Source organism: Xyrauchen texanus, chromosome 17 (genome assembly GCF_025860055.1).
Source record: "Xyrauchen texanus isolate HMW12.3.18 chromosome 17, RBS_HiC_50CHRs, whole genome shotgun sequence".
Lineage (NCBI taxonomy): Eukaryota > Metazoa > Chordata > Actinopteri > Cypriniformes > Catostomidae > Xyrauchen > Xyrauchen texanus.
The window spans coordinates 36,159,688-36,184,352 of NC_068292.1; the positions used below are offsets into that span (position 1 = coordinate 36,159,688).

The window sequence follows — 24,665 nt, forward strand, 5'->3', positions numbered from 1 at the left end:
CCCGTGGTCGGGCTACTCCGTCACCCGGCGGATGTCAGCGCCACTCCCCTGGGTGGATGACAGTGTTGAGTACTCTGTGACGGGCATCCCTCCTCCTTCCCGGGTATTGGCACCAGTATAAGGGGGTTAAAAGGAATGGAGGTGCGAACCGGCTTAACAATATAAATAATATTTAATTAAATAAAATGACACACACAAACACATACAGGGCAGCTGCCCATAATTATCTCTCTCTCGAACTGTCGTCACCAGCCGCGTTTATCCCTCACACGCCCCATCAGGCTGATTGGGGACCTGGCACTCCTGTCTACAATCTCATTTTGGGATTCCATGGAAGAAAGTAAAATGGGTGATTTGAACCTTTCATTTTCTCTTCAAAATCTATCTGACCTAATTATAGCCCAGTTGGCAGATATAACTGAAGCTTTATTGCTCTGTTTTACAACAAATTAGTCATGCATTATTCAGAAATGCGACTGCACCTATGCTGTAGACCAAAGTGATCCCTTTGCCCAGTCGAATCATTGATGTCATGTTTCGAGTTCTGTGCTCGGTAACGGTTAGTGATCATACTAGATGCGTACCGTGCCTGAGCCATCTGAACCGTGCCCAAGACCACCTCTTCAAGTGGGCCAAGTCACGGTTCAGCTTGCCTAGTATGAGTACACCCTTATCTTGTGAAAACTCTTTGGATTCATTTATTTTCCCCTGATTCATTCCTTCATTTTCATTACTTTTTAAAATTATATCCTTTTAACTAAGTTTGGTTCTCAAATACATTTTCCCTAGAGGAGAGTTGAAGAGTGTTATGAAATTTAGGAAAAGCAAAGTATCAACCAGATACTCTACTTTAAATTCAAGTATGTTTTTTGAGCTAGTAAAATTGCCTTGGGGTCTCCAAACAGAACATGAGTGTTCAAAATGGCAAAAGCCATTCTTTTTAACGTAATGGCACAGTTTGGACTGTATATTGGATGAGCACCTATAGGAATAAAATGTAGACTTTTTTCCATAGTGTTTTTTTTTTTTTTTTTTTCAGAATACCTTTGCTTTACTGTTGTAAAAGTTAGAAAAACAACACATTTTAAGAACACTGTGGAAATCAATGAATAATTCGATTTAGTTGTTTCCAAACTATTAGATGCACAATTCCAATGCACAAGTCCTCCCCTTTGTGTAGGGAAGACTTACATTTTTGCACGCACTTCTTAGATTTGAGAAATATAGCACAGTGATATCTGTATCAAGGAAACATTCTTAAATCTTTAGCAGGGTGTAACAGATGTTCGTATTTGGATCAAAAGGAGGAAGTGGGACACAGCCATTCTTACTCATGAATGCCACTTTTTATTAACAGAAAACAAACACATTCACTTAAAGCGCAACAGTGAAGCTTCAATTTAAACACTCTAACGTTGAAACATGGCAGCGGCCAACTCACAAACAGCTTCTCAGCTGGGCTCTCTCTCTCCCTTTTGGTGGACTGGGCCGTCTTTTATCTCCCCCAACTCTCACTGTGAACATGGAAATGGTAATTAGTAACAATAACTCTCAGGTGGATGTCTTTACCGCTTTCTCTCTCCCCAGACGGGCACTTGACCATGCCCTCACCTCCATACAGTGGTATTAGTAGTACTAGTAATTGCTGTTTCCTGGTTTTCTTTGTAGTTCAGCTGTTTTTTTCTTTCTTTTTTTTCCACAATCTAACCTGTTTCAGTTTCTGCCTGGTTTCTTCGACAAACGTTGGATGATTTGTTATGAAAATTAAGTAATCCTTATGCATTTCGAATGCATAATTATAATAGAATTTTGATTAACATTGCCCTTTTTTGTGTGGAAAACTTTGTATACAGTGCATTGATTTAAGTGTTTCATTATTATAGTGATTGTTTCTAAATTTTAGCATAGTAATTGGTAGAGTTTAGGAGTAAAGTTTTTTCCATAGCACTTTACAATCCCTTGAGCACTAATGGTAGCACACTGGCCAGAACCTGTTCAGCTATGCCTCAGTATTAACATGACTGCCAAACAAATCATAGAGGTGTTTTTTTTATTTATTTATTTTTTTTATTATAAAGCACCAAGATGAGAAATGTGGCATTGGCTTTGTCATAGTTTAGCTTAGTCTGCAGTATTACATGCTCTGCTGAAGGGAGGTGGACTATACTCTATGCCCAGTTTCAAACATGTTCTCTAGACCTTGGAGAACCAAACTCTGACCAATGTGCTTTTGAATGGAATGCTTGGCTGCCTTGAGCACATTTGAAACGTATTCAGGGATGTGCACATCTGTCTGCAATAGAAAAAAAATCTATTGACTACAGGGGTGTAAAGTACCAATTGTTTTAAAAGGACACATGTTGCATTCCTGGTTTACTTCATACCCTAGGTGAGAAAATACATGACTAAAGAAAAAAAAAACACATTAGTTAACAACTTATTGGTTCTTCATTAAAATGTAAGGTTAAGTAAACTTTACATTTCCATAGGGTTGTAAGGCGACCCAAGTTTACAACTCGATATGATGTATGAAGTGTTCCCATGGAAAATAAACTTGGGATTGGGATTCCAAATAGGGAGTTCTAGGCTTAATTCATGGAAATTAGTGAATATACTATAAATTCTTCAGTTATGATCTGCTATAAATTATTTAGCTTAAAATATTTGCGTTCTCTATAACAATTATATACACTCACCTAAAGGATTATTAGGAACACCGGTTCAATTTCTCATTAATGCAATTATCTAATCAACCAATCACATAGCAGTTGCTTCAATGCATTTAGGGCTGTGGTCCTGGTCAAGACAATCTCCTGAACTCCAAACTGAATGTCAGAATGGGAAAGAAAGGTGATTTAAGCAATTTTGAGCGTGGCATGGTTGTTGGTGCCAGACGGGCCGGTCTGAGTATTTCACAATCTGCTCAGTTACTGGGATTTTCACGCACAACCATTTCTAGGGTTTACAAAGAATGGTGTGAAAAGGGAAAAACATCCAGTATGCGGCAGTCCTGTGGGCGAAAATGCCTTGTTGATGCTAGAGGTCAGAGGAGAATGGGCCGACTGATTCAAGCTGATAGAAGAGCAACTTTGCCTGAAATAACCACTCGTTACAACCGAGGTATGCAGCAAAGCATTTGTGAAGCAACAACACGCACAACCTTGAGGCGGATGGGCTACAACAACAAAAGACCCCACCAGGTACCACTCATCTCCACTACAAATAGGAAAAAGAGGCTACAATTTGCAAGAGCTCACCAAAATTGGACAGTTGAAGACTGGAAAAATGTTGCCTGGTCTGATGAGTCTCGATTTCTGTTGAGACATTCAGATGGTAGAGTCAGAATTTGGCGTAAACAGAATGAGAACATGGATCCATCATGCCTTGTAACCACTGTGCAGGCTGCTGGTGGTGGTGTAATGGTGTGGGGGATGTTTTCTTGGCACATTTTAGGCCCCTTAGTGCCAATTGGGCATCGTTTAAATGCCACGGCCTACCTCAGCATTGTTTCTGACCATGTCCATCCCTTTATGGCCACCATGTACCCATCCTCTGATGGCTACTTCCAGCAGGATAATGCACCATGTCACAAAGCTCGAATCATTTCAAATTGGTTTCTTGAACATGACAATGAGTTCACTGTACTAAAATGGCCCCCACAGTCACCAGATCTCAACCCAATAGAGCATCTTTGGGATGTGGTGGAATGGGAGCTTCGTGCCCTGGATGTGCATCCCACAAATCTCCATCAACTGCAAGATGCTATCCTATCAATATGGGCCAACATTTCTAAAGAATGCTTTCAGCACCTTGTTGAATCAATGCCACGTAGAATTAAGGCAGTTCTGAAGGCGAAAGGGGGTCAAACACAGTTTTAGTATGGTGTTCCTAATAATCCTTTAGGTGAGTGTATATATATATCACCTTATCCAGTAATCTGAATGTCTGTAAAGATCATGTAAATTAATTGGTCAAAACCCCTATATGTATATATATATATATGTATATATATATATATATATATATATATATATATATATATATATATATATTGGGCTGTCAATCGATTACAATTTTTAATCGAATTAATGACATGGTGTCCCGATTAATTAATCGCGATTCATCGCATATACAAATATTTGCTGAGAAAGCCCCTCATATAACAATAATTCAATATATAATGATTATACATATTTATATCAATATATAATTATACATGGTTATCTTTCAGTATTTAAAAATTATATATATATATATATATATATATATATATATATATATATATATATATATATATATAAATATTCAGATAATTAAAATGCATTACATTCTTGTGGCAGAAGAGTTAATCATTGATAAGACAATACAAAAAATGGCTTTAGAATACAGTGTATTGTTTACTACCATATTATTGAACATAAGTCAATCATTGGCATACAGTTCACAGCAATCCATTTCACAAGTGAATGAGATTTATTATGAGGTCTTGTTTAAGGACCATCAATGTACAACTGCATCAGACATTTTTGTATTTTTTTACAAAACTTTTACATCTAGAGCCAATAGGTATATTAAAACAAACAACAACAAAAAGGAAAATAAATAAATAAACAGTTTAATAAAAATATCAAATTGTTTACATATTTCAATACACTTTTCAGCTTTCTTGTTACTCAAATTGGAAATTGTTCTTAGGTATTGCTGAACCTCTGAATTAAAAATTAAAACTAATGGTTTCAACCACCATACTTACATTTATGAATACTAAACTTTGCCAACAAAAGCAGAACATTAATCAAGTAATATTCCTTATGAAGAGACATGTAATAGCTAAAAAAAAAACATTTTCAAAACAAAGTTGAAAGCTGGGAATAATAAGATCTCTAACAATCTTGCAGAAATCAGACCAAAAACAAGTAGAGTAGGGACAACTCCAAAATAAATGAAAAAATGTTTCCGCCTGCAGACCACAAAATGTACAGAATATATTGACATCACAATTAAATCTCTCTACAAGAAAATAATTAGTGAGGTAGTACTTATAAATAAGTTTGAAGGAAATTTCTTTGATTTTATTCGTGATAAAATTTTTATGGGTAACTTCCAAATTTTGGAGGTCCAGCCACACCCTGCGACAGACATGCTTGTGTAGTGTCTCGGGTGCGTTGCATCATAAACATCAAATTTTTAGGTCACTTTATTGAGATAAATATAGTTTAATACTCACATTTAATACACATCTTGAGATCCCTTAGTTCGCATTTGTGCTCCTTCAAGTGTTTTGAACGCAAGAACGTAACGCAGGTTTGTGTTGTTCTGCCAACTGAAGTGTTTTCTTCACTGTATAAACTGTGCGTTGCTCATACAGCTGAAATTTCACTTACTGCCCTCTGGAGTAAACAGGTGGTACTACAAGCTTGCATTTCTCAGAACTCTTCCTTATTATGGTCCGGGGGAAGTGTGATTAATTGCGTAAATTTTCGGGTGTACACCTGTCGTGTACAAAAAAATCGAAAGCCATATATATATATATATATGTGCTTTGTTTATCAAAAAATATTGTTTTTTTATAACCAAGCAAAATCACAACTAAACTTTACAGGCTGTGATCACCACCCACATTTGTGTAATAGACCAGTGAAGCTTGCTGGAAGTTTGACACATTTATATTTTACCAAATATATACATGTGAATGAGTGATTTCTGCCACACCATTTATTTACATTTTTTATTTTTTTTTAGAAGTTTGGAACAAGAGGACATATGCCACTTCTGATTGGCAATGAGGTCAGGCTACGATGGTATGTGCCTAATGGCATTGCTTTATGAAGATATAGCTGAGGTTTTATCAAACCTTGACAGACCTGAGAGCTTAATCCAGCAAAGAGTCTTCATATCACCAATCGCGATATTTATTAGCTGAATCGTGAGAAACCCTTTTGATGCTATATTACGAACACTAGAATTCTTTTTTCCTCAAACTCTGTAATATATGATACCGCCTGTTCTGGCCAAGGCCCTTCATCACCGCTTCCTGACATTTTAAATCCAGTAAAGAGCCCATTTTGGGAGGAATCATTTCTGGCAGGCGATTGTTTACATTTTCTCTACCCCTCATCACTTTGTCAACTTGTCATCATTTATGGCTTTTGTCCTCTCTTCCCAGAGGTTCATTTGCAAGACATTATGATGCAAGACTGTGACCTGTTGGTTGGCGGCCAGTTTGAAGTAAGTGTGGGCCCATCTCCTCTAGCTGTGCCATGCAGTATCAGAGAGCAATGTGATGATGAACAACTGTTATCAGTGGATGCCATCTCTACCTCTGTCAACGAGGCCTTGCTTGGTCAGGGAATGACTGAATGCTCTGTGACTCCTTTTCAAAGCATGTGCCAAAAGTGCCCCTTTCTTCTCCATGTCTTTACGCTACATTTATTACTCCACTTAGATGATATCCTCTATAATTGTCCTTTTTATAAGGTAATGAGGTCATATTGCAGTGACTCCAGAAACCACTATGCTCTGGAATAAGGAATGTGTTGAAAACCACACTTCACCTCTTATGAAAACAGTTTTGCTAATGTTCCTCCCTTTCATCCCACTCCCCAGCAAAGAGCTGGTGTGTGTGTAAACAGCCATCAGTAGATTTCTTGGCTCGTTGATTAAATAAATATTTAATGATGGGCAGCCTTTTTTTATCTGTAAAGGTCGAAAAATTACAAATTTCAGTTGGCAACTTCAGAGAAACATGGGTGGGATGCAACCAAGGAAGACAATTCTTTTAACCTGGTCTCATAAAATCACGTTACTATACCTATATTTGTTGCAAAATAATTTTAACGTGGCTTGTATTGCAGCATTTTCCTGGGGATATTAACACTAGAGGTGCTACAATAACGATGCCATTTATTTACTTTCACACAAATCACATGTGAAAAATGTGGCCAAACTATTCCTTAAAGGGCTTATTTTGTGATTGGTTCCTCCTTTTCAATACATACATGACAAATAATTTAAAAAAAAAAAATTATTTGTTTTTTTACTTCTGTCTGACAGTAAATAAAACAGATTTATCTGTAATTCTGTACATTTAAGGATATTTTACACTTGAGCCGCCTTGAACAAGCTGAAGATAGGAGACCAAACATCACTATGAGTGACAACAGCCTCTCTGGAAATCTGTCCTCACTGCACAGGTTCCAGACCATTAAAGACCAGACTCTTACGGTGGTATGTGAATGCATCATTTTGTGCCTGGTGGTGCAGGCCCTGCTAGAGAAGCAGAGGAGTTTTTCAGTTCTTTAGTCATGCTGAAAGAGAACAGGGACAGATCAGTTGTTCTTGGAAGGGCAGTGTGGTCACGTCATATTTTTGGAAGTGTTCTATGATTAAATCGTTCATTATGAATTAAACAATTCGATTCTGGGATCTCCTGAAGGTAAATGTGCAGACTTTGATGTGGAAAGCCTTTCGTTATCCCTAGATATCAGGCCATGATTGTCTGGACCAACATGCTTGCTTCAAATTAATATTATTAGACATTTGATTCTCAAAATGTTTCCAAACAATGACTGTATTCTAGGGCAATGAAATTTTGGTTGTTCTTTTACCTTAGATCTGTAAACACTTTGTAGAATTTATGTTTACATTTACATTTATGCATTTGGCAAACGCTTTTATCCAAAGTGACTTACAGTGCACTTATTACAGAGACAATCCCCCATGAGCAACCTGGAGTTAAGTGCCTTGCTCAAGGACACAGTAGTGGTGGCTGTGGGGATCGAACCAGCGACCGTCTGATTAACAGTTATGTGCTTTAGCCCACTCCACCACCATAACTACGCCAATTTCCACACCTATTCATTCATATTCGATCACAAAAAAGTAAAAAAAAAAAAAAAAAAAAGACCGCAATATAAATCTGTTCACTCAAACCACATCCGAAACCTGGTCAAGTTTAAATGCATCTGTAAGCATATGTCACATATGTAAAGTTTACTCCTCCCAAACAGTGCTTCGTCAGCAACAGGTGTAGTTCTAGAGGGGGGCTCCCCATCCAATTTTTTGTCCCATCATTAACACCATGTAGTTGTAAACACAATGGTGTAATCTTTCCACTTGGTTGGTTTACGTGGAACAGAATTACAGTGTTTGTGTATAACATGTTTACAGATTTGTGAAGGAATATTGTTTACCCAACTGGGCAAGATACATATGGTCGGTAGTGTCCATTTCAAGTTAAGACCCCTATTCATGAAGTGACTCAGCTATAGCACAAGAGGGTGTATGTGTACTGTAGTATGGATTGATAAATACTGGATTTTATTTTATTTTGGTAATATCCAAAAATGCACTTTGTGTTACTTGGTACACAAAGTACAGTTAATTTACAAAAAACACACCCCTCACACAAACTCTTTACCCTCCTGCCGTCTGGCAAGAGGTACCGAAGCATTCGGGCCCTCACGGCCAGACTGTGTAACAGCTTCTTCCCCCAAGCCATCAGATTCCTCAATACTCAGAGACTGGACTGACACACACAGACACACGTGTCCTGAGTTGCACTTTAATTACTGTCACTTTATAACTGTCTGCTACCTCAATAACTGCTATGTGCATAGAACACTATCTCATAGTATGTTATGTTTACGTTTTTAGAAACTGTCATCTTTTTGCACTACTGAGTACTGGTCGGCGCTGCACTGTGTCTATTGTCCTGTTCATTGTCAGACATTTGTTGTACTGTCCCGTACTTTGCACATGTTTGCATGTGCACTTTATATAGGTATATATAGGTATTTTATATAGGTATTTTATTTCGTTGTGTTGTCTCATGTGGTCCTGTGTTGGTCCTTTGTTGTTTTTATGTAGCACCATGGTCCTGGAGGAACATTGTCTCGTTTTGCTGTGTACTGTACTAACTGTATATGGTTGAAACGAAAAAAAAAAAAACACTTGACTTGACTTGGTGTTATTGCTCACTAAGACTTTGGTAATATCTGGAGGTAAAGACCAATCATCATTCCTCATAACTGCTCTTAATTTATATGGTGTTTAGGGGTTAAAAAAAACTAACCCAAGGGGGATGAGAGGGTCTGTTTCTGGAAAATGACCACTCTATGCACCTCTCTTCGACTAAGGACGTTCTGGAAATCAGGTCAAATTCCAAGAGTAATACATTAGAAACCCTACAATCCACTCCCAAGAGAGCTCAGCATAGTCTTGACAGTCAGCCTGTGCCCTCTTCACAACTATTAAACCCACTAGTCTACAACACACACTTACAAAGCTAGCAATTATTTAATCAGGATGGCGAAGTACCATTTTATTGGTTTGTTTATATTATTCAACTTCATTGATGGAGAAACACTTTTCAATCTTGTTTGTCCCACTCCAACATCAGGTCCACAAAGCTACTGTAAAGTTTGTTTTTAGAGGTGGATTACAATAGCTTTTTTATTATTAAAAAAAAATGTTGGTTAAAGGTTTATTAGTGGTTGATAACAGCATTGAGAATGTGTTTTTTTTTTCTTTCTTCAAGTTGCTAACTAGTACAGAAACATGTTCCTGTAGCCCAACTGGTAAATGTAAAGTATAGCTTGAATGCACTGTAATGACTTTGAATTACCAAAATGCATAAATGTAAATGTATGGTAAAATGCTTGTGTAATGATCTTCCCCTTATGATTTTTTGATAAAAATGTATAATATAATGTAATTACATAATTTTTTAGTAATTATGCAATTATCCCCAACAGTGTTTACCTCTGCTCATTGTCAGTGTTTTGAAATATTAAATTGCCCTAATTTCAGTCATCAAATTACTAGCAGCTTCCTTCATCGCCATCAATTGAAGTCTTTCTTTTTTTTTGAGCAGGACCTGAAGTTAGCAAAGTTGCTTGCAAAGTTTTAAAGTCAAGTGTGTTATGTTTACTATCAAAGAAGTGAGTTAAACAAGGCATCTTCTTCCCTTTGTATCTGAAGCTCTGCGGGATGTCCCAGCATCACCCTAAGCGGGTTAACCGCATGGGAACAACTGGTGAGAGTGTAAATAACTTTAGTTGGTGCCCTGCTTTGCTGAACCATGACCTAAGTTGGCCCACCCCCAGTGAGTGGCATGTTAGAGCAGCATTAGCAGTAATGAGCTTTTATTTGGCAGGTCTGTCTGTGGCAGGTTGCCTCCCAAGGCTCACACTCTGATACTGCAAGAAAATGGAAGTGCAAACGCAGAGGCTGGTGGGAGGATGGAATGCACATTAGAAACGATGGGGGCGAAGCACAGGAGACTCTGTGGTTATGTGTATGCGTGTGTTTTCATGTGCTCCTAGGGGCCACCATGGGCGTTTTTACCGGATGGAGGTATTAACATAACGTTAATACATCTTAGTGTGACTTAGCCTGCAGAGAAGAAAGAAAGGATCTGGGAACAATGCTGGGTAGTGGCATTTATTTTCTGCTGTTCTGGAACTTTCAGATTTGTACTTGTCCTGCCAACAACATTACTGGCCCCATCACACAAAATTTTCTGTTTTATCTTGAGCAATGTAATTTTATACAGTATGCGCAAGGATATTATTTTTGTTTTCATTAAATGTTAAGATTTATTTACAAATGTTTAAAAATGTGTGTGTGTATATATATATACTGTATATATAATGTGACTCTATGACAGATATATTCATAAACACACTTTTGCTGGAAAATTATGGTATATAATGCGAAACATGATTGGTTTGTAATTTTCAGCCCATTATTACTAATGCTTCTAAGACTATCACAAGTAATTCTTGCAACTTCAACTATTTCAATGCAATTTCAAGTCCTGTCTTTATTAGCCAGCAGGGTTAAATCAGCAGCATTTTAAACAATATGAATAGTTAATACATCACATGAAATGTTTAAGTGTGTAAGGCATAAAAACACATGTACATGATTTATTAATGCATAATGGAGTGGCAATGTAGCATTGGCACAATTGTGCAAGTGACAGTGCTGTCAACTGGTCAGAAACTCTCTCACACTGGACCCAGGCCAGCGGGTCATCCTTATAGAGATTTAATGTAGGTCTTTAAAGGTTTACAAGTTATTGTAAAAGTCTATTTAACTATGGAGAAAATAAATGTTTTTTTTTTTTTACTTCCGGAACCAGACTGAGTGAGAACATAAACATTCTGTAAAATCCCTTAGAAATGAGGGACAAAAGGAGCAAAATATGATCAAACCAGCCTGAGGGATTAAATTGCAACCCATAGTTTTTTGAGGCAGACTCTAGAACAAACCTAGATGGCATTGTGAGAAGTGTGATTAGCTTGGTTGTCAGAGGAATAAAGCAAGCAAGTGCAAGAATCCTGACCTGTGAGCTCTATCCTTGCTGCCTGCAGGGCAGGGAGAAAGAGTATCTCCACAGTGGAGGCCTGAAATCCCAGACCTGTCGCCCTCCCTTTCATTACTCCAGAGCTCCAGCTGTGGAGTAGGGGTTGGGCATTGCTTGCTCAGTCTCCCCCACTTCATCTACACGTATGGAGGAGGGCCCGTTATGTGCTGCCTGGTCCTGAGGCTGGAGACCTCCTGCTCTTACACTCCCCTCTGTCGTCTTATTATTGGGAAGGAAAAGGGGGGAGTGTCCACCTTTTTGCAACATGAAAACACAAAGAGGTTAATGAAAGTTGTTTCCCGCATGTCTGTGGTCTTAGATGGCTTTAGGAGCCTCCTCTCAGGGATCTGCTCACTGAGGAGATGAAGCACAGCATGCTTATGTTAAATCAAATTTTTTCTTTTTTTGTGTCTGAAAGCTATTCCCCTGCTTTTGCTCAATATTGTCATGTAAAGTCTGCTGAAGGTATCGTAGCCTGTTAAAGCATGTAAAAAATGTAACTATGATAAAACTTTTTATTGCACTCTGTTAAATCTTTGTTAGTGTACTGCAGTTTATGTTTGAAAACATTTAGAATGTGAAATAACATGAGTTGCCTATAAGATATGTTCCCTGTTCAAAAGCTACACTTTGATGCTGCGCTGATTTAGCTTTAAATTTAGGTGTGACCAGCTGTGAATATGTGTAACACGTCAATGAAATTGACCAGAATTTATAGCCATCATTGGATGCACCTGTAGCAGGACTATAAATTGATCCATCACAGGTGCATTGTCAGATCTTTTGTCTTCAGATAATTCTGTGTTTGTTGTGCTTCTTGACTGTCAGAACTTTCTACTTTACTCTGTTAGGAGTTATAGGTTATAGGCAGCGCGCAGAAACCTTTCTCTTTTCTTAAAAAAAAAGATGAAAAATAATGACTGATAAACAAAGCAAGCGGTGTGTGTTCCCATGTTTACACTCTATGGCTGAAACGGACACACACCAGTTTTGTTTTGTGTGTTTGGGGGAAGAGCATGCTACTCTTGCGTTGGGGCGGGGCTGGTGCGAGCATTGAGATCTGTTTCAGTCAAAATGCTTCGCACTCGTTTCGCTTACTTCCAAGAGCCAGCAACCACTCGTTCATCGTGGGGCTCTCGCGTAGATCTGGCCGAGGAGCAAGAGACGGGTCCGTCCCTATCGCTCACTCTCTCCCCAGATCCAGCTGATCCTTCTCGTAAGCCTGAAGCACGTTTCGGCGCCTCTTCGGGTCACGAGGGGGATGCTAAACCTCTGAACATTCCACGCACAATAATAAAGCGGATGAGGAATTACTTGAGGTGGTTACTCGGGCTCTGGCCAGGCTAAAGTTAGACTGGCCACATGAACAAGAGACCCCCCTTTAATGCTCCAAACTAGAAGAGCAAAAAAAAGTAAGGGAACGCTATTTTAGTCCCTTCCTTTCTTTGATGACCTTCATGATGAGCTCTCTCGTTCATGGAGGAAACCTTCTACTTCCTTTGTCTTCGCGCCCTCGACGGCGACATATTCGACTATCATGGGGGCTGAGGCACGGGGGTATTCAGTGATGCCACCGGTAGAAGAGACACTTGCGGGTTGTCTCTTGCCTGGGTCGGCATCATCACTAAAGAGACCCACTCTCCCCACAAAGCCATGCAGGACCACCTCCACGCTTGTGGGCAAGGCTTCTCAGGCAGCAGGTCAGGCTGGTGCTGCCCTGCACACTATGGCAGTGTTACAGGCGTACCAGGCTTATCTTTTGAAGGACATGAGTGCGGGCAACACGGTAAATGAAGAGGCTTTCCCTGAGCTTCGTTGAGCCATGGATCTGTCTCTCCGCACGACCAAGCAGGTGGCTCGTGCCATTGGCCGGTCTATGTCTGCTTTAGTCAGCACGGAGAGACACTTATGGCTCAACCTGTCGGGCATCAGAGACAAGGACAAAGTTTTCCAACTCGATGCCCCGGTTTCACCTTCTGGCTTATTTGGTGACGCTATGAAGGTAGTTATCACCAGGTTCCAGAAGGCAAAGAGTCACAAGGAAGCCTTCGGGCAATTCCTTCCTCGCCGCACTCAAGGGGAGGGGCCGTCGGCCACCCAGCCCCGCCACGGTCCTTCCAGAAGGGAGGCTCAAAAACAAACCGTGGCGAGTTGTGCTCCCCCTCGTAGAGACTGGGTGCTGGCTCATCGCCCTCTGCAGTCCCCAAAGCAAGACCTCAGGGCAGTAATTTCTAAGAAGAAAAAGCCCTGACAGTTTTGCGCCCAGCCTTGTGGAGGTAGCCCCCCTCGGGTAGGGGCACGTGAAGCATTCACCTGTACCTTCCCGATATCCCCATGAAACCTCTCCATTCCCGCCGCCTCTGGTGTGTCAAGAGTTATAGGTTTCCAGCAAAATGTTGGGTGTTCCGTTGCTTCCTGCCTTAGTCCAGGATGCGGAATACTCAACATCCCCTCAACAGGAAGTGTCAAAATTGATACCCATCTCAGAGAACCTGGCAGCGCGGAAGCTACCGCCAGGGGGTTGTGTCCAATTTTTGACCTTCGAGGCTTGAATCGCTCAATCAGGGCGTTCAAGTTCAAGATGCTAACTGTCAAGACGGTCGTGTCTTGACAGTTATAATTGGTTGGTCACGATCGACCTCATGGATGCATATTTTCATATAGAAATTCTGCCACAACACAGGAAGTTCCTGAGGTTCGTTTTCGGGGGTGAAGCTTTCCAATATCAGGTTCTTCCATTCGGCCTAGCCCTATAACCCATCCACAGTCTGAATTATATATATGACTGGCTAATACTAGCACAGTCACAAGAACTGGCAGTTCAGCACAGGGATATCATCTTAGCTCATCTGGTTTCTCTGGGTCTGAGACTCAACGTCAAAAAGAGCGTTCTCTCTTCCACTCAGGAAATTACTTATCTGGGCATTGTATGGAATTCGATCATGATGCGGGCACAATTGTCTCCCGCTTGAATCGTGTCCATTCAGAACACCCTGAACTAAGTCAGGCTAGGCCAAGGTTGCACTGTTCATCAGTATCAACGAATACTAGGTCTCATGGCATCTGCGTCCTCGGTGATCCCTTTGGGCCTTCTGCACATGAGACCGTTTCAGTTGTGGCTCAAAGCCAAGGGATTTCATCCACGGGCCAGTCCCCTAAGGCAGATAAGGGTTACGCTATGTGGTTCAGACCCAGGTTCCTCACTTTGGGTCCCATTCTAGGTGCGTCTTGCCATCGCAAATTGCTAATGACAGACGCCTCCCTGACGGGCCAGGGTGCAGTCTTAAGTGGTCGTCCAGCTCAAGGGGAATGGGAGGGTCATCAGCTCGATTGGCACATCAACTGCCTCGAGTTGATGGCGGAATTTATGGCTCTGAAATACTATCTCCAGTAACTGAGAGGCTGCCATGTCCTGGTGCGGGTGGACAACACAGCAGTAGTCTCTTACATAAACCATCAAATTGGTCTACGTTCACGCCAGCTCAACAGACTGGTACAGCAGATTCTCCTTTGGGCCCAGGGCAAGCTCCTGTCAATCAGAGCAGTTTATATCCCTGGATGCCTGAATAAGGGTGCATATTTACTGTCCAGATAGAAAATACCGACGTGGAAGTGGAAACTCCACCCCGAGGTAGTGGAACAAATCTGGGTGAGATTTTACAGAGCAGAAGCAGACCTCTTCACCTCCCAACAGACAGCGCAATGTCCCCTCTACTTCTCTCTAAGTCACCCAGCCCCCCTGGTTCTGGAAGCGATGGCACATATATGGCCCAGAATTTACGTGGCCATTCTATCAGCTTGCCATGCCTTGATTGATGAGGTGCCGTTGGGGAGACATCCTCTGCTCGTTCGCTTCATTCGTGGAGCCATGCAACTGAAATCTCCTTCTAGGACCAGGATCCATTCACAATGTTTACAATGCCGGAGCAGGAAAGACTTCACGGACTTTGTCCAGTCCATGCCCTTCAGACTTATGTCCACTGCACTAGCCAATGGCGTAAGTCAGGGCAACTATTCGTTTGCCAAGGGGGCCACAACAGGGGGGCGGACGCCACCAAGCAGACTATGTGGCACGTGGTCAAGCTTCACCAGTAGGTATCAGGGCTCACTCTACCAGAGGGGTCGCCTCCTCTACAGCCTGGGCTAGAGGTGTCCCTCTGCAGCATGTTTGTGATGCGGCAGGCTGGTCCTCTCCGCACACATTCATAAGATTTTATAGTTTGGATGTTCATGCTACTACGAGCTCTTATGTCCTTGAGTCAACATCACAAGCTCATGTCTGAGACCTCTCGCGCTCTTGTGAGCACAACTACACAACCGTAAGGGGTCCGGACATCCACACGCTCGTACCCAAAGCGCTAAATCAGCGCAGCATCAAAGTGTAGCTTTTTGACAGGGAACGTCACGGGTTACTTAACTGTAACCACTGTTCCCAGATAAAAGTGGAACGAGATGCTGCACTGGGATGCCCCAGGACTGGTCTTCAGACAAAATACCTGATGATGCACCTGTGAAGCATTTATTTATAGCCCTGCTACAGGTGCATCCAATGATGTCACCAGCAGAGGCTATAAATTCTGTCAATTTCACTGACGTGTTGCACACATATTGACAGCTGGTCACACCTAAAGTTGTTCCTAAATTGTCGTTCCGCTTTTATCAAGAAACAGGGGTTACAGTTAAGTAACCCGAGACGTTCCTGGATTAACATAGCTGTTAGTCTTGGAACAACATTTCTATCTACCAATCAGTAGGCAATCTGAATTTACTGACTTTTACATGGTACTTACTACATTTCGATGCAGTTTCCTGATAAAATTAACACTAGAGGTGGACATTTTAGACACCAGTCTTTTTATTTCCACAATGAATATTTGTGTGTGGAAGCTCATTATTAGGCTACTTCCCACCCTTGCGTTCATTTTCAACATCTGTAATTTTCTGTCTTTTTATGAGCCTATTTGACTAAATCCATCTTTCTTGTAAATGCAATGGAAATGCTGATGTCCAGACTTTCAGAGAGAAAGAAAAAAAATATGCTCCTCCATGGTGGGCAAATACCTCAGTTTTGCTTCTATTCCGCAACATGAGTCTCGTTCACTGATCGGGACAATTGGGACAAAAGTTTGACGTGGTTCCAGCCTTCTCGGTAAGCATTGTATTGCAGAATTTGCATTCATGGAGGAAACCTTCTAAGTAACATGCACGTAGGTACGCTGTATAATGAGGTCACAGATGCCAAGAGCGCTAATTGGATAATGAAAAACCAACAAATTTGTGTCTTTTCCAGTTTGTAGATTTGTTCTTGCAAATTAATTCTTGCAACAGCACAGCAAATACATTTTTTATTATTTATTTTTTATTTATTTACTGTATTTTCCAGAAATAAAGTCGCACCTGACAATAAGTCGCAAATAGGCAATAGGCAATAGGTCAAAATAGCATTGTTGATAGAGAGAAAAAAACACTTAAGTCACATAAGTTGCACTAACAGATGTTAGAGTTTGGGACCCCTATTTTAGATCCGGCAGGCACTAGTAACTGGGAGCAGCCGCCCGGCCTCCATTCACCGTGAAGATTACAGTACCTCAGAATCTACACATCGAATCACTGTGTTTTTGGACTTGTTTAAAACAGGACAATTTGGTTGGGAAACACTGGTTTAGGTTGCCAAATTGTACTACAGAAGATTTGTCTGATATCTCTCAGACAGCCACAGTTTCTTCTCCTGTCTACCACATTCACTTTCGTGAAGTGGGTGTGAAGGGGGCGGGGAGGGGTGACAGCCGTTAACAGTAACAAAAATTAAAAAAATAGAAATGAGTCAAGTTATTGCTTGCATTTGAAGCAGGAAGTTTTACATCCAATCACAGTAATAATGTTAACAAATAATTCAGACAATGCACTGGCAATTTAGTGATATCCCCGCAGTTGTGGTCTTGACCGGTCTTGAAATAAAATACAGTGTCCTCTTTGTCTGAGACCAAGACAAGACTGAGTAAAAATGCGGTCGATTCCGAGATGAGACCGATACCTTAAAAAAGTGGTCTTTTAATTCATACAAATTTTAAGTTCATTGCTCTTTGAAAGGGTGTACTTGCATTATTATGCTATTTTATTGTCATTATATCAGTGGCATAAAATAGCATTAAAATGACAATAATATCGTTTATCGCAATTATTTCTGGGACAATATATCATCCAACAAAAGTAGTTATCCTGACAGGCCTACTCACCAGATGCCTTAAAGAGTAATGAAAAGTCATATCCAATATGTTGTTCAGTATCATCGTTTGTCGGAATTAAATTAATCTCTCAGGTGACAAACACTTTTCAACTTGATGATTCATTTGCATCTCATTGAATCCATATGAAGGAATTCTGTGTGTACATGTGTTTCTATGTGCCCATAAAAAAGCACTTACTAACTTCTTGAGGATGATATCGTTCCCTCAGAGGTAAAAACAAACAGACCAGTGAGGGCAGTCTGGAGCCAGTGAGAACATGTATTAATCCCCTCTCTTTCTCCCTCCTCCCCTGTGGCTTTATGTGTACGCATGTTGTGTTGGTATGCCTGCTGTGGATGAGAACACCAACTGGTGCTGACTGTGAGAGAGACTGAGGAGATCATTGTTTGTGGCACTTCAGTACTCCAGATCTTCATCTCTAGAGAAGAAGCCATAAAAAAGCACTTCCCCCTATATTTGAGAATGATATCGTTCCCTCAGTGGTAAAAACAAACCGACCGTGGAGGAAGGTCTGGAGCCTGTATGACCATGCAATAATCCCTTATTTTCCTTTCCTCCCAAATTGCAATGTGTGCCATGTATAAATACGCCAAATATTTGTATCTATAGTGGTTCACAACAGTTGGGGTGTGACCCAAAGTTGGATCACAGATCTGTTTTGATGGCGGACAGCAGGAAAAAATAATGCTTATTTCAATTAAATACAAATAAAATAACTAACCATGTTATTGTGTTATAGTTTTTTTGTATGTATATATATATATATATATATATATATATATACACACACACCAATCAGGCACAGCATTAAAACCACCTGCCAAATATTGAGCAGGTCCCCCTCATGCCGCTAAAACAGAGCCAACCCACATCTCAGCATTCAGAGATGCTATTCTTCTCACCACAATTGTACAGAGCGGTTATCCGAGTTATCGTAGACTTTGTCAGTTCAAACCAGTTTTGCCATTCTCTGTTGACCTCTCTCATCATCAAGGCATTTCCATCCGCAGAACTGCCACTCACTAGACGTTTTTTTTTTTGTGTGTTTTTGGCACCATTCCGAGAAAATTATAGAGACTGTTGTGTGTGAAAATCCTAGATAAAGGATAATGTGTTGGAGTGATGGCTGCTATAAATGGGGCCTCTCTAGATTTGATCAAATATTACTTTTTTTAAATAGTGATGGTGCTATTTTTTACATCAGAAATGTCCTGACTATACTTTGTAATCAGTTGAATGCCACTTTGGTGAATTAAAGTACCAATTTCCTTCTGAAACAGTCAAACCTCTATTATTAGATTAATTAAAAGGGAGGAGAAAACACCTACCATATTTTTTGTTTTGTTTTTGTTAACATCAAAGACCAATATAGTATAAGCAGCACATGCTTTCTCTCTCTTTCTCAGCCACTTGGAAACCTTGCACATGTGTAGCTTGAGCTAACTGATTCTTAGTTTATCTGCCAGTTCAAAACAGGACTAGTCCTAAGAATAATAGTCTCCTTGTCCTAAGTGCATATAAAGACCAAATATGCTTTTAACATGGTAATTATTCAAATGTGTTTTGTCAATGTTAGTTCAGCCTCATTACTCATATGCTTGCTGATGTTTTGCAAGTCCACTCATAAAACATCTTAACACCTCATCAAAACTAGTCAAGCGACATTGGCTACACCATATTTCTTCAATGGACGATGCTAAATGGACTATTGGGAGTTTTTAGGTCAAATGCAGAATAAATGTCAAGCAGAGTTCAATAATTAAACCTATTTTTATTTTTGGAACATCTGGACAGGTTGTTACAAGGCCTGCATGCATGTGGAATCCTAATGTAATGTACACTTGACTTTCGGCTTTTTTCCAATCCATTATCTTTGATTTCAAAACAACAGCTTAAATCTGGCCATTTAAATTTTGTGCTGAAATCATGCTTGTATTCTTGCTCTTTTCTAAATGATGCCCATTCCAGGATGTCTTGATTTATGCCCTCGTCCAATCCACTGTTTTTGTCCTCATCACTATTTGACACTGGTCTTCAATAACTCTGAGCCAAAATTGTGGTTCCATTTTGGTTCTTTTCCAAATGATGCCACATTCCAGTATTTTTTTTTTATTTAAATAACACCAAACACCTGGACTGAATATGCTCTACCTGACAGAAGCCCATCAAAGTCTGTTTAATGCTTCATAAATGTTACTTATTGCTCAATGTTTGTATCAATATGAGGTAGGGGGCCTCAATAACTGAAACCCGAGGAGACAGTTACCACAGCCCGAGTGGCCCATTAGCTTAATGGCTGTCTAAAGTTTCACTCAGGATGTATTGCTGTTATGGCTGAGAGCTTTGCGTTTCCTTTTTATGGCTCCCTCGGATTCATGATGCTCAGCGCATGGTGAAGGGAGAAGAACAAAACAAATGGAAAGGGAATGTGACACTAGTGTGGAATAACGGACTTCTGTACTGGGAATATGGGCCGACCCAGCTCTTAAATGGACTCACACAGGCTCTCCTTCCTCATGGTCTGATTTTAAGTGTCCGCTGCACTGAGAACTGGGATGACCCTAGGTCAGACCTTTGACCTCAGTCTGCAGCTGGTGAATGGAGACTGGAGAAAGGTGTTCCCAATTTAATCCAGATTCCCACTTGCTATTGTGGCTTGGAATGTTACAATAATCATCATATTAATTATGACATTATAGAAACTAAAACAAAATGCAGGGAAACATTCAGCTCTTAATTGAACCCCAATTTTGTTTTACTATGCAGCTGATGTAGTTATAACAAAATGGAATTTTTTTTGTGGCATTTACTGTATATTATTTTGTAAAGCTTCAGGAATAGTTTACCCAAAAACGAATTTAGAATTTTGTCATTAGTTATTTTGTTCGAAACTCATATGACCTTCTTTCCTTTGCGGAACACAAAAGGTGATAATGTAATTGTTTTTTGGCTGAAATCAACAAATTGAGAGTGAATACCTCATTAAATTATGGTCTGTACTCTGTACATCATACAAGTGACTGTTTGCCTTCAGAAGATATTCCACACATATATGTATACACTGTATATATATACAGTATATGTGTATACTGGTGGTATATGTGTATACTATACACTATACAGATTTTGCTGTTTCGGAAGGAAATTGGTAGTTTAATTCACCAAAGTGGCATTCATCTGATCACATAGTCAGGACATTACTGATGGAAAAAACAGCACCATGCCTATTTGAAAAAAGTCATTTATGATCAAATCTAGACAGGCCCCATTTCAAACAGCCATCACTCCAACACCTTATCCTTGAGAATCATACTAAATTGCTAATTTGGTACTAGAAATTCACTTGCCATTATATCAAACACAGTTGAAAGCTATTTGGGTCTTTAAATGAAGCTTAACGTTGTCTTTGTGTTTGTTTTGAGTTGCCACATTATGCAATAGACTGGTATGTCTTAAGGTTAATATTAGGTCAAAAATGGCAAAAAGGAAACAGCTTTTTCTAGAAGCTCGTCAGCGAATCATTGTTTTGAGGAATTAATGCTTGAAATTGCCATACAACTGATTTCAAAAGATTTCATACAAAAGTGTACACTAGAGTCTTCAAAGTCAAAAGACAGGGACAGACAGAGATGTGGAAGGCCAGATGTACAATTAAACAAAAGGATAAGTACATCAGAGTGTCTAGTTTGATAAATAGATGCCTCAAATGTCCTCAGTTGAAAGCTTCATTGAATTCTACCTGCTCAACATCAGTTTCATGTACACCAGTAAAGAGAAGACTCAGAGGTGCAGGCCTTATGGGAGGAATTGCAAAGAAAAAGACACATTTGAAACAGAAAAACCAAAAGAAAAGGTTAGATTGGGCAAAGAAATACCGACATTGCACAACAGATCATTGGAAAAGAGTGTTATGGATCTTAATCCCATTCAGCTTTTGTGGGATCAGCTAGACTGTAAGGTGTGTGAGAAGTGCCCGACAAGACAGCCACATGTATGGCAAGTGGTACAGGAAGTGTGGGGTGAAATGTCACCTGAGTATCTGGACAAATTGACAGCTAGAATGCCAAGGATCTGAAAAGCTGTCAATGCTGCATTTGGAGGATTTTTGGTTGAGAACTCTTTGAAGTAGTTTAAGAAGTTGTGAAAAAAAAAATCTAATTGTAATAGTAATTTTTCATGTTAGTAATGTCCCAACTATAAATTGTGATCAGTTGAATGCCACTTTGGTGAATGAAAGTACCAATTTCTTTCTCCATAAGAGCAAATCTGTACATTATAGCCAAACATTTGGCTGCTAGTGTGTGTGTGTGTATATATATATATATATATATATATATATATACACATACAGTATTTATTTATTCAGACACAGTGATTGCCTAATTCCCTCTCAAAATAACCAAGATGTTATCCTCAACATCTGCTCAATTTGTTATCAACTATAAGGATGTTAGATACCCAATTAGCATTATATTGACGTCATCTGCACCCTGTAATTATTTTATTGACCATTGACTCAACAGAAGAGCTCGTATAGTCATGACGGGGTTACTCAATCTGTAATTTTCACTGATCTGATTTACAGCCACACTGTGTTGTATGAATATCGCCCGCTCCAAGTTCCTTGAAAATACAAATACAGCTGCAGCTGGGAAATGGTGTCACTGGAGTTGCTCGTTCCAGTAAGTAAAATAGTAAAATATTTATTAGAACTGACAGAAATTTTTCACAGTGTCACTTGAAAAATAAGGTACATGTTAATACTCTGACTTCTCTGACCCTACAAACGGTTTATCTTTTTAACTGAATATGAGCAGAATACCTGTCCCAGCTCAACCCACTGGGGTGTGACTGGACCTGAAATTGGGGAGCCCAAACTTTTGATACCCCTTTAAAATAGTCCATGGTAATTACTTGAATATTTACTGTTGTCCTCTTCCTTGTGATTGTCAGTTAAATTATCTGCAATATTTCAGATGCAATCAATTGATCCACACTTTTTGTTACTGAAAATTTCTTCCTATAAAGTTAACACTTTACAGTAAGGTTTAGTTCGTTAAAATTAGTTAATGCATTTGGTATCATGAACTAACAACGAGCAATATTTTTAAAATATATTTATTATAAATTTATACCAATATTAATATTGGTGAATGTTAATATATAAAAATGGTAGTGTTCATTGTTAGTTCATGTTTGTTCATAATGCATGTAGAAATTAACATCAACCAAGATTAATAAATGCTTTAAAAGTATTGTTTAATGTTATTTCATGGTTAACCGATGTTAACTAATATAACCTTTTTGTACAGTGTTACGACATATCCAACCTTATTGTAAAGTGTTACCAAAATGTAGAACACTGAACTTCCTGGGGGCATGAATTAAGGTTTAAACTTTGTTTTTCAGACCAACTTTACATGTTTATTAACATAAATGTGCACTATAGTGAAGATTGTGTTTTGTGAGAATGGAGAATTTGAGATTGAGAAAGACAACAGAGAATTGGGTTTGAAAATAAGAAAATATTTACTTTTTTAATTCATTAAATTATTATAAACACATTACCCACAAACAATCTTGGCATAATGGAGGCATAGTCTTTACAGCCCAGTAAGTCTTTTCAAGCTCAATAGCAAAGGGCTTGAGTATTATTTCGGCTCCTGCTGTGTAAACCAGCATGCTTCCCACTCTAAAATAGAGAAGGTGTCATCCCTCTTAGAAATGCCTGACCATTACATCCTATTGCTTTTATCATGGCTAGTTTGGGCCTGAAGCAAATAAATGGCCACAGGTCTGGCTCTTGATACACAGATGTGACACTGGCCATGAAGCTGTTATCTGTGCTTCTTACCGCTGTAAGGAAGTCATTCCCCATCACCCCGTTACTCTTGACCCTGCTTGACCCCGCCTGTCTGCTTTCCCCTAACTGCCTAAAGACCCGACCTCTTTAACAGATTGTTTGGGCTATTATTATGGCACAGAGGCTGGTCAAGTGTCAGTTTCACTTGCCTTGAGAAAGAAGCCTCAAGCTACATCTACTTGAAAATAGAGTGTGAATGCGGGGAAGGATACCCCTACGATCTCTCTCACTCTCTAGCTCACACTTCTGTCATACCAGAAGTGTGTAATTTATATGCCACAAGTGTCATCAAACACAATGGCAATAATAAGTCTTGTTTTCCAAGAGCTTTCCCAAATACTTCCTTTGTCTGCCATTGATCGAACAAATAGATGGTCCTGCCCCAAACAAACAACATTAGTTGAGTCAATATTGCTGTGTCAGAGGAATTCTGAATTTTAAGGAATTCAATCTATGAATGGCTTATTTAGTTTTCTCTGCTTACAGTATTAAACTGGGATTGGAAAAATAATTTTAACATTGGTAAAAATTACTCACATCTGCTTTGACCCACATCTGAATGTTTATGTGTTTCACAGACCATGGTGTGAGATTCAGTCAGTCACATCAGCCCCTTTAGGGTCATTGCACTATTGACCTCAAAAGAAGTTATTTCTCAGTGTGCACAATGATTTCATAGATTTAAAGGAGCGGTGGCCCCTCTCTTCCATGTCAGAGAATGCTCCTTTATATTTGCGCTAGACATTTTTTGGCAACTCTCATAAAGAATTAGTCTTTAGAGGAAAATACTGATCATACCATTTGTCGCTATACGTATATGCTATTTAAAGCTACAGTATTTGTTGTTGGAATGTCACAGTTTCAGTATTTGATCATTCACTTCCAAGATAATAAAGATCGTGCCTGTGGTGTTAACAGTTTTTCACCACGGCACTTGCAGACAGGCAAAGATGGATGTGACATGGTGAAATGCGGTTCCACATATTTTTCGCACCTCAGAGGTTCACGACTTTGCATATTTACAGTGAGCTTGTCAACGTACAGACTTTGTTTACAATGAGTTTTTGGTGATCGAGAGGGAGAAAGCAAAGGAGATGCCATATGTAGTGGGATGTAAATTACTTTAAAATGGGTCATTTATTACTGTATTTTTTTTTTTTAGGGAAATACCATTGAAAACTGA

The 24,665-nt window shown here is 39.6% G+C and overlaps 1 long non-coding RNA gene across 1 annotated transcript in view; it reads right to left on the reverse strand.

Moving 5' to 3' along the window:
* Nucleotides 1-1,336: 1,336 nt before the first annotated feature.
* Nucleotides 1,337-24,665, reverse strand: part of LOC127657712 (uncharacterized) — a 42,760-nt gene continuing 19,431 nt past the window's right edge. Inside the window, exons 2-3 of the long non-coding RNA XR_007972315.1 lie at nt 11,351-11,625; nt 1,337-1,514 (exon numbers count right to left, since the gene is read on the reverse strand). This is a non-coding gene — a long non-coding RNA (uncharacterized LOC127657712). The remainder of the gene's footprint in view (nt 1,515-11,350; nt 11,626-24,665) is intronic.